The 10,758-nt window shown below is 40.1% G+C and overlaps 1 pseudogene across 1 annotated transcript; it reads right to left on the bottom strand.

Moving 5' to 3' along the window:
• Positions 1-6,293: 6,293 nt before the first annotated feature.
• Positions 6,294-7,229, bottom strand: LOC306663357 (olfactory receptor 2L13-like; annotated as a pseudogene). The gene has a single exon. The product of its transcript is annotated as an olfactory receptor 2L13-like (transcript).
• Between the last annotated feature and the right edge of the window lie 3,529 nt (positions 7,230-10,758).

The raw sequence follows: 10,758 nt of genomic DNA, 5'->3' as shown, positions 1-10,758 counted from the left end.
AAGACATAATGATAGTAAATATTTATGCCCCAAACAATGGTGCATCCCTGTACATCAAACAAATCCTTCCCAATTTCAAGAATCACATAGACCATAACACAATAATTCTGGGTGACTTTAACGCACTGCTGTCACCACTAGATAGATCTTCCAAACAAAATCCAACAAAAGCAACCGTAGAATTCAATAACACAATCAATAAACTAGACTTAATAGACATATATAGAATATTCCATCCATCAACGAGAGGATACACTTTCTTCTCAGCAACACATGGAACCTTCTCTAAAATAGACCATATGTTATGCCACAAAGCAGCCCTTAGGAAATGCAAAAAAAAATAGAGATACTGCCTTGTGTTCTATCAGATCATAATGAACTGAGAGTAGAAATCAATGACAAAATAAAAAAGAAAAATTACTCCAACACTTGGAGACTAAATAATATGCTATAGAATGAAACATGGATAACAAAAAACATCAGGAAGGAGATTAAAAAATTCTTAGAGGTCAACGAGAATGATGATACAACATATCAAAATCTGTGGAACACTATGAAAGCGGAACTAAGAGGAAAATTAATTGCATGGTGCACATTCTAGAAAAGATTGAAAAGTCAACAACTAAATGACCTAACGTTACAGCTCAAAGCCCTAGAAAAAGAAGAACAGAATAACAGCAAAAGTGGTAGAAGACAGGAAATCATTAAAATCATAGCTGAAATAAATGAAATTGAAACAAAAGAAACTATTCAAAAAATTGACAAAACAAAACATTGGTTCTTTGAGAAAGTAAAAAAAATAGAAAAACCCTTAGCCACAATAACAAAGAGAAGGAGAGAGAAGACTCAAATTATTAAAATACATAATGCAAAAGGAAATATCACGACAGACACCACTGAGATACAGAACATAATGAGAAGCTACTTTGAAAATCTGTATTCCAACAAAATAGAAAGTACTGAAGACATTGACAAATTTCTAGAGACATATGCTCCTCCCAAACTGAACCAGGAGGGCATACACAATTTAAACAGATCAATATCAAGCAATGAAATAGAAGAAGCCATTAAAAATCTACCATCCAAGAAAAGCCCAGGACCAGACAGATTCTCAGCCGAGTTCTACAAGACCTTCAAAGAAGAACTCTTTCCAATACTTCTCAAAGTATTCAGGAAATAGAAAAGAAGGGTACCCTACCAAACTCATTCTATGAAGCTAATATCACCCTCATACCCAAACCAGGAAAAGACACATAGAGGAAAGAAATTTTAGACCAATATCATTGATGAATATAGATGCAAATATCCTTAACAAAATATTAGCAAACCATATCCAAAAACATATTAAGAAAATTGTGCACCACGATCAAGCGGGTTCATCCCTGGAATGCAAGGATGGTTCAACATTTGTAAATCAATAAATGTAATTCATCATGTCAATAGACTTAAGGATAAGAATCATATGCTTATTTCAATTGACACAGAAATAGCGTTCGACAAAATACAACACCCCTTCAAGCTCAAAACACTAGAAAAAATAGGGATAGTAGGAACATACCTGAACATTTTAAAGGCTATTTATGCTAAGCACATGGCCAACATCATTCTTTTTTTTTTTTTTCTTTTGTTTTTCCAACATCATTCTTAATGAAAAAAAAAAAAAAACTGAAAGCATTCCCTTTAAAAATGGGAACAAGATAGCGATGTCCTCTTTCACCACTTCTATTCAACATTTTCCTCGAAACTCTAGCCAGAGGAATTAGGCAGACTAAGAATTTAAAGGGACACGAATAGGAAAAGAGGAACTTAACCTGTCACTATTTGCAGATGACATGATTCTATATTTAGAGGATACAAAAACCTCCAGAAATCTTTACCTCATCAATGAATTCAGCAAAATGGCAGGCTATAAAATCAACTCGCATAAATCTAAAGCATTATTATACACAAGCGACGAAACAGCTGAAAGGGAAATGAGGAAACACCTCCATTTGCAATAGCCTCAAAAGAAATAAAAATACTTGGGCATCCATCTAACCAAAGAGGTAAAAGATCTCTATGATGAAAACTACAAAACATTGTAGAAAGTAATTAAGGAAGACTTTAGAAGATGGAAAGATCTCCCATGTTCTTGGATAGGCAGAATTAATACTGTCAAAATGGCCATACTACCAAAAGTGCTATACAGATTCAATGCAATTCCAATTAAAATTCCAATGACTACCCTACAGAAATAGAGCAAGCAGTCATGAAATTCATCTGGAAGAATAAGTAACCCAGAATAGCTAAAGCAATACTTAGCAGGAAGAATGAAACAGGGGGTATCACAATACCAGAACTTCAACTATACTACAAAGCAATAGTAACAAAACGGCAAGGTGTTGGCACCAAAATAGACAAGTAGATCAATGGTACAGAATAGAGGACATGGACACAAACTCAAATAATACAATTTTCTCATACTAGACAAAGGTGCCAAAAATATGCAATGGAGAAAACATAGCCTTTTCAACAAATGGTGCTGGGAAAACTGGAAAACCACATGCAACAGAATGAAACTAAATACCTATTTCTCACCATGCACAAAACTCAACTCACAATGGATCAAGGACCTTGAAATCAGACCAGAGACCCTGCATCTTATAGAAGAAAAAGTAGGTCCAAATCTTCACCTTGTTGGCTTAGGATCAGACTTCCTTAACAGGACTCCCATAGCACAAGAAATAAAAGCAAAAATCAATAACTGGGATAGATTCAAACTAAATAGCTTTCTCTCAGCAAAGGAAACTATCAGTAATGTGAAGAGAGAGCCTACAGAGTGGGAGAATATCTTTGCCACTCATACTTCAGATAGAGCACTAATTTTCAGAATATATAAAGAACTCAAAAAACTCTAAACCAAGAATACAAATAACCCAATCAACAAATGGGCTAAGGAAATGAACACACACTTCACCGAAGAAGATCTACAAGCAATCAACAAACATATGAGAAAATGTTCACCATCTTTAGTAATAAGAGAAATGCAAATCAAAACTACCCCTAAGATTCCATCTCACCCAATTAGAATGGCGATTATCAAGAATACAAGCAACAATAGGTGTTGGCAAGGATTGTGGGGAAAAAGGTACACTCATACATTGCTGGTGGGGCTGCAAATTAGTGCAGGCACTCTGGAAAGCAGTGTGGAGATTCCTTAGAAAACCTGGAATGGACCTACCTTGGCCTATACCCAAAGGACTTAAAATCAGCATACTACAGAGATACAGCCACATCAATGTTCATAGCTGCTCAATTCACAATAGCCAGACTGTGGAACCAACCTAGAAGCCCTTCAATTGATGAATGGCTAAAGAAACTGTGGTGTGTGTGTGTGTGTATATATGTATATATATATATATACATATATACACAATGGAATATTACTCAGCCATAAAGAATAATAAAATTATGGCATTTGCAGGCAAATGGATGAAATTGGTGAATATCATGCTAAGTGATATAAACCAATCTAAAAAATCCAATAGACGAATGATCTCACTGATAAGCGGATGATGACACATAATGAGGGGTGGGAGGGGGGCAAGAATGGAGGAAGGAAGGACTGTATAGAGGGAAAAGAGAGGTAGGAGGGTTGGGGGAAGAAAAAAATAACAGAATAAATGAAACATCATTACTCTATGTAAATGTATGAACATGCAAATGGTATGCTGTTACTCCATGTACAAACAGAAACAACATGTATCCCATTTGTTTACAATAAAAAATAAATAAATAAATAAAACAACCAAAAAAAGAAATGGTACCTATAGGTCCGAAAGATATATAGAGACTAACTAGATATGGCTAAGGGACAACACAATTCTGTATATAGCACACTGTTATGGGTTATATCCTTAAAATTAACACAAGACTTTGACAACAGAAAATGAAACCAAATAATACAAGCACAGTAATAAATTTCATGTTCAATATGGAGAAGTAACATGTCAATATCATTTACTAATAATATTGAATGCTTCCATCATCTTTCTTGTCACTGTGACCAAAAAATCTGACAAAGAGGAGTGAGGACAAACAGTTTATTTGGGTCTCACAGATTCAGAGGTCTCATTCCTTAGACAGAATACTCCCCTACTCTGGGCCCAGTTGAGGCAGAACACCAATGGTGTTCCCCCGGGATCTACCTCTTCCACCCACACCCTATTTGGCTACAGTAACTACCCAATTAATCCATGTCAGTGAATTAAGATATCAATTAAATAATTCCTCTGAGTCTCATTATTCCACCTCTAAACGTTTTTACATTTGCTCACACATGAGCTTTTAGGGGATACCTAATATCTAAACTATGACAATATCATTTCCGGGGTCCAGCCCTAGCAGGAGTCCATGGGTTCCACACTGGTAACGGGGCGCGGGGAGACAGCGTCACAGATGGATGGAGAATGAAAGACACAGACTCTAGTTCTGGTGCAATCAATTCCGCTTCATTCTGGGGAAGGTTGGGTTTATATACATTTTTCTTCAGGCTTTGATGACAGGCTTGTGACTAATAAAATCAAAGAAGTTTCCTAAGCATAGGCAGAAATTGTTTTTACCGAAAGATTATGAGAAAACAGTAACCTTACAGATTATCCTAATCACAATTACTTTGAAATATTTAAGTGAGTCAATGAGCTGATACAATGTTTATTTTCTTAGTATCTAAACTCTATATGACCTAAGACTATTCTCATTATTTTGTGATAAAGTGATAGACAAATAATGTCATGTGACCATCTCTACTATGTCCATCTCTAAATTGCTGAGTTAAGGGCTGTTGGAGACCGCTGCCCTGTAGGGCCTGCAGTGGTGGCTGGCCTCGCCCTAAGATGGCGTCCAGAAGCCCAACTGCAAAGAAAAACAACTTTAAGGAAGTGCTTTCTATTGGCTGACTGATCTCCTCCGCGTCCGTGCTTAGCTCGTGATCAGTACATGTCCTCATTACCCACCATTAAGTCTCCAAGAGCCAAGCCTGACCCGTTAAGGTGATTGGCTGTTACATCCCATAAAGCTGCGTACTTTGTGTGGCGAAGGCAGGCAAGGAGGGCAGGCAGCAGCTGCGGGTCGAGAGAAGAGGAGAGGCGCGGCGCGACGAGAGAGGAAGAAGAGAGAAGCGGCAACTGCACGAGAGAGAAAGGAGAGAGAGAGAGCTGCACGACAAGAGAAGAAGACGACGACAGCGGTGGTGGAGGAGGAGGAAGAACCAGGCACTCGGCTCAGAAGCTCTCCCATAAAAATAAAGACCTTAAAATTTCATTTGAGAGCCAAGTCTTCATTGTACTCGCTGGACGAGACAAAGGGCTACAGGAGGGCAGTGGTCCCAATGGTTATTGTGCACCAATGTTTATTATAGGGGTGACCTATTCTTTGTAGGAAGGAAGGAATGTTATGAAACCTTATTATTTTACCTTACCACCACACATTAACAAAACCATCATCTGGATTAAACCACCCTGTAGGAGACAAGGGAATATCTATATCTACCTTCTATAAGGGCTTGCCTTTAGGGGGGTACCAGGGCTTGCCACTGATAAGATAAGCTGGTCCATATCTATAGCTACTGTGGGAGGTGCTTTGTGCTTAGAACTTGGGGGAAACATTGATATCTATAAGTTTCTGTGCCCCGACAGGTTCTGGCTGTGACAGTAAAGGCAGTGTTTGGTTTTTTAACATAATAAAACATTCTCCTGTAGTGAGGTTAACATCACAGGGTTTCAACATGTGTTTTGTCTCCATGATGTTTTTCTGGAAATTTGTAGAATTATTCCCATCACCTCTAGCAAGATCCCCAGACTGAAGTGAGTAGTATATTATTAGGAAACTCCACAGAATAACATCCCAGCTAGGGAGGCATACATCTGGCTACAGTCCTTTTAGGATGAGTCTCTGCAATCATCCTTGAGTGGAACTCTGTCAAGCACTGCAAGGAGAGCCAGGCGCCCCCGCATATAATGACAGTAACATAAGAACAAGTGTAATATATTGTATATTGTATAAAATAATATGATTAATATCAGTATTGCTTATGTTAACATTTATTGAAGTATTCTCTATGAATTATTATATGAATGATTAAAATAGCTATACATAATAGTCAACGCATTATTTAATGAATTTTAATTTAATTATGTCACTAGAAAACCTTAATTACATAGATGACTAGCATTATATATATATTGGTTAACACTGCTCTGGAGTGTTCTACTCAGCAGAAAAGAAGCCACACTGAGGAGCAGGATCAGCTGTGCTCATGTTTTCCTGGATGAGAACACCCCACACTCTTCCCATGGCGCCCAGCACCTCCTTGTTCCTCAGGCTGTAGACGGTGGGGTTGAGCATGGGGGTGAGGATGGTGTAGAACACAGCCAGGCTCTTATCCTCTGCTGGTGAGCGGAGACTCTTGGGACGGAGATACGTGTAAACAAAAGGTGCATAGTAAAAGGTCACCACAGTCAAATGTGTGGAGCACGTGGTAAAGGCCTTTCTCCTTCCCTCTTTTGAGCGCATGTGGAAGACAGCAAAGAGGACCCGTCCATAGGAGGCAGTGATGCCAAGGAAAGGGACAAGGAGAAACAGGCTTGTGCTCACAAACAGCATGTACTCGTAGACCCAGGTGTCCACACAGGCCAGAGGGCAACATGGCGGGAACATCACAGAAGAAATGATTGATGGCCCTGGACCTGCAGTAAGGAAGATGGAGGACATACACAGTGTGTGCCAGGGAGTTGATGGAGCCCAGTGTCCAGGACCCCAGGATCATCTTCACACATGTCACTTTACTCATGTGGATGGGGTAGTGGAGGGGGTGGCAGATGGCCACAAAGTGGTCATAGGCCATGGAGGCCAAGATTAAGCCTTCTGATCCGGCCATGGTCAGGAAGCAGAAGCTTTGCACACCACAGCCTAGGAAGGAGATGTTCTTCTGTCCAGCGTGGAAGTTAGACGCCATCTTGGGCACAGTGGAGGAGATGTACAGCAGGTCCATGAGGAAGAGCTGGCTGAGGGGAAAGTACATGGGGTGTGGAGCCACGGTCCAAGAGGATGAGGGCGATCATTCCTGAGTTCCCCACTGAGGCGAGGACAAACACAACCATGATGAGGAGCAAGAGAAGAAGGCCAGTGTGAGTTTGAGGAAACAACCCCAACAAAATAAAGCCATTCGATGTTTCATTCCATTTCTCCATGAAATGCACTGCTTTAATTTCCTGAAAGAAAAAGAAAAAGAAAAAGAAACTCATGACTAACCATTAAGGAAAAGAGAAAACTAGAATAAAAAGAAACTGATTTTATTAGCGTTTTAAAAAATTATTTTCCCTTCAACACTGCAGCCTATGTTCAATTGCTGTTAATTCCTGAATTGAATGTCCCTGCCCCAGTTCTCTCTGGTAACATCTCAGCAAGTCAGAGAGAGATGTAAGTTCTTAATATAGAAACTCTAGTACCACATGTTTCAAACCCAACAAGGTAGCTGGAGCCTTCCTCCCTGCTGACTCCTGGCAGGACATTCCTCAGGACTGTGCACCAGTCTCAGCTCCTGAGGAGAGAGGGTCCTGCTTCCCCTCCTCAGGTCAGCACTACTGTTTACCACAGACCTGGCCCAGAAGGTCCCTGTGTGCTTGAATCTGCATCCTCAGTGACTTGCTGCTCCACATCTGCAGTTCCTGCTCTTCCCTCCCCCACAGGCACTACTGCAACTGAGTACTCGGTCTTCTCCCAGGAGCTGTCTGCTCACCTTCTCAACAGAAGCTTCTCTACTTGTCCAAAAGTAGGTCACCTTCCATGAGCATTTTTCTTGAACTGTGAAGGTATCATGTGTCCTATGAGAGCCATCCTAATTATAATATGCTCTGTGGACATTTTCTCATCCCCAATGAAGTTTTTATTTTTTAATCCCAACAGCCCTCAAAATCAAAACACTACCAGGTGTGGTGTTCATGCCTGTAATCCCACCTGCTTGAGAGCTAAGGCAGGAGGATCACAAGTTCAAAGCAAGCCTTAATACTTAGTGAGGCCCTAAGCAACTCAGTAACACCCTGTCTCTAAATAAAATACCAAAAAGGTCTGGGGATATGGCTCAGTGTCTGAGTGACCTGGGTTCAATTTCCTGAACCAGAAAACAAAAAATTAAAACACATGAGTTTCCATACACAGTTTTCTTTTTTTATATACAAGTAATCCACACATGATAAAGATAAAATATTATGCAAGTTTTACATCCTATATTTCACAACAGTCATCTAAAACTAGTATGAATGGAAATATAGGTATGAAAAACAGAATCATATATCAGATAATTTTTTGTCAATATAATATTCTTTGCGATGCCCAGCCTTTCGCATCTCTTCATACATCAGAGTCTGTCTGCACCCATTTCTGTAGATTTAGGTCTTCATGTCTTCATTTCCATACATTACTGGTAGAATTCATTGATAGTAATAATAGCATTCTCAAATGCGGTTTTTCTTAGGGACAGGTTTTGAGCTCTATGCTCACTTTTCATTTCTAATTCTGTGCTAAGAGTTTTTTTTTAAAGCTTTACCGTGTGTGGAAGGAGTCATTCCATCAGTTTGACTCACTTTGACCCTCCTCCATAAGTTCAGGCTTGATTTCATACTTCAGACAAGATTAGGCACCTGGACTTGGAAGGGACGCTTGTTTCCCTTCCTGTCCTGCGTTTAGTTTCCCAGGTGCAGGTGAGAGGTGAGTGTAGGAAGGAACCTGAGCAGAGGTGGCTTCCTGATCGTCACTTACACAGGTGTGAACTGCCCTGTTCAGAGGTATTTATTTAAGTGAAGCAACATGAATTAGATATCAAAGTATTAACAGTAAAGAAATCAATATGAAAAATGAATGATTCACTTTCCCTTCCTAGAAAATTATTTTTTCTGACTTGTTTTGTCCAGGCCTTTAATTGGGAACGTATGCCTTTCATTAACACTTTATAGCATCTTTTACAATTTAAGACATCTCAACTCTGGCAATTTCTTTTCTTTCCTTCTCCTAGTGTGCCTACACTGTGAGTGAGTCATTTCTTAAATTCCCAACAATAAGTGATTGCCTTCATCTTATTGAATGTTTAACTATGGGGTTTTCTGCTTTATGTATTTGTGCTCTATCATCTGAAAGAAATACTGAGGTCTTATCCTGTATGATATATACACTTGGGAAGACAAATAGCATCATTTTATTTTTCAAATAAGGGTCAATAACTCAAACCTTGTTGCCAAAATTCATATATAGTAACAAAAATATTTCTTTCTTGTAAATGTGGTAAGCTCAAAAAATTGCCCAAAAAAGCTTATCATAAAAATTAGCAATGCATTGTTAGAACTATCTAGTAAACAAATAATGGCAGTGACAAACTGTTTGCACAGAAATGCATGCATCCACATGGTCACCAAAAAGCAGAAGAGATAGTGTTACAGTCCAGCTATGTGCTGAATGTCTTAGAGATAAAAAGACTTAAAGCATCATAGAAAAAGATAACAACAAAGTCCCATCTTCACAATGCACGTTCAGCATAAACTCAATGCTTCTGTTTTGTGGCAGTGCTGAAGGTGTCGAGTTGCTTCAGTGGTTAAAGCACACGAGGTTCCACCAATCTGGAGTTCATGTTTACTGGGTGACAAAACAACAGAGTGGCAGCTCACACACATGCTGCAAGGTGCGTGGACATCAGTAAGAGCAGGCACAGGAGAGCAGGGGGAAGGACAGAGGGACAGCTGGGCAGGGCACTGAGGACCCACTCCAGGAGGTGCTGTGGGAGCCTCAGGCTCTGGAACACTGTGCACACACTGAGCAGCAGGACCAGCCCTGGAGGAGCCTGCCTATCCTCAGCACAGCACAGAGACAGAGTGCTTGCAAGCCCAGGCTCCAGGGCAGGTGTGTGGGAGGAAAGAGGACTTGGAGTCTGTTATGCACCAGGTGAGAGCAGTGGGTGTAGCAAGGGTCAGGACCCTGGAGATCACAGAGTGGCCTCTGGTGAGCAGAGGTGAGAGGAGGAGCCCCACAGAGCCTGGGCAGTGGGCAAGTGAGGACAGTGGGGCTTCCCTGGGTTTAGCAGAGAAGCCAAGCCTTCTAGGGAGCCCTGAGGCCTGGGACACATCAGCAGATCTGGGTGCTGCTTAGGGACGGGGGGACCCACTGAATCCTCTGTCTCTGTCTGCTAGCTCAGGGGCTAATGCATAGGAGGCTGTCAGCACATCTGCTGGTTAACTCAACGAAATAATATCCTTAGAACGACATTTGTAAATTATGTTAAATTAACAAAATGTGACTAGAACATTTTATGAATCAGTTTTGTCATATATACACTAGAAATTAGGACATGGCAGAAACTTGTGGCTTTTTCTCATTCTTTGTTTATCCTCAGATTTAAATTGAGAGAAAGAAAGATGCCAGAAACCCTGGTAGAACCAAATCCTGAATACACACTTGCTTTAAGTTTATGTCTTCCCAGGGCCAGTCATTTTAAAGGTAGGCTATGTAGACATTCAGATTCTCTTTTGCATAGATTAGACTTCAGAGTATCATATAATGGGTGGATGTTAATTTCCAGCAAAACTATTTTTTTCCTAACTTGAAAATATTATGTGGTCAAGCAATGGGAAGAGAAGACCTACTTTCAGGATCCCATACATCAGTTGATTTGAAACGTCTAGGATCTGTGACTTTGGAGTCAGACTTGAAGGGTCTATTTTTTGTAGTGCAGAT

Source organism: Sciurus vulgaris (genome assembly GCF_902686455.1).
Source record: "Sciurus vulgaris genome assembly, chromosome: 6".
Lineage (NCBI taxonomy): Eukaryota > Metazoa > Chordata > Mammalia > Rodentia > Sciuridae > Sciurus > Sciurus vulgaris.
Note: the sequence above shows the minus strand (reverse complement) of the source record. Positions and strands in the feature narration are given on the sequence as shown.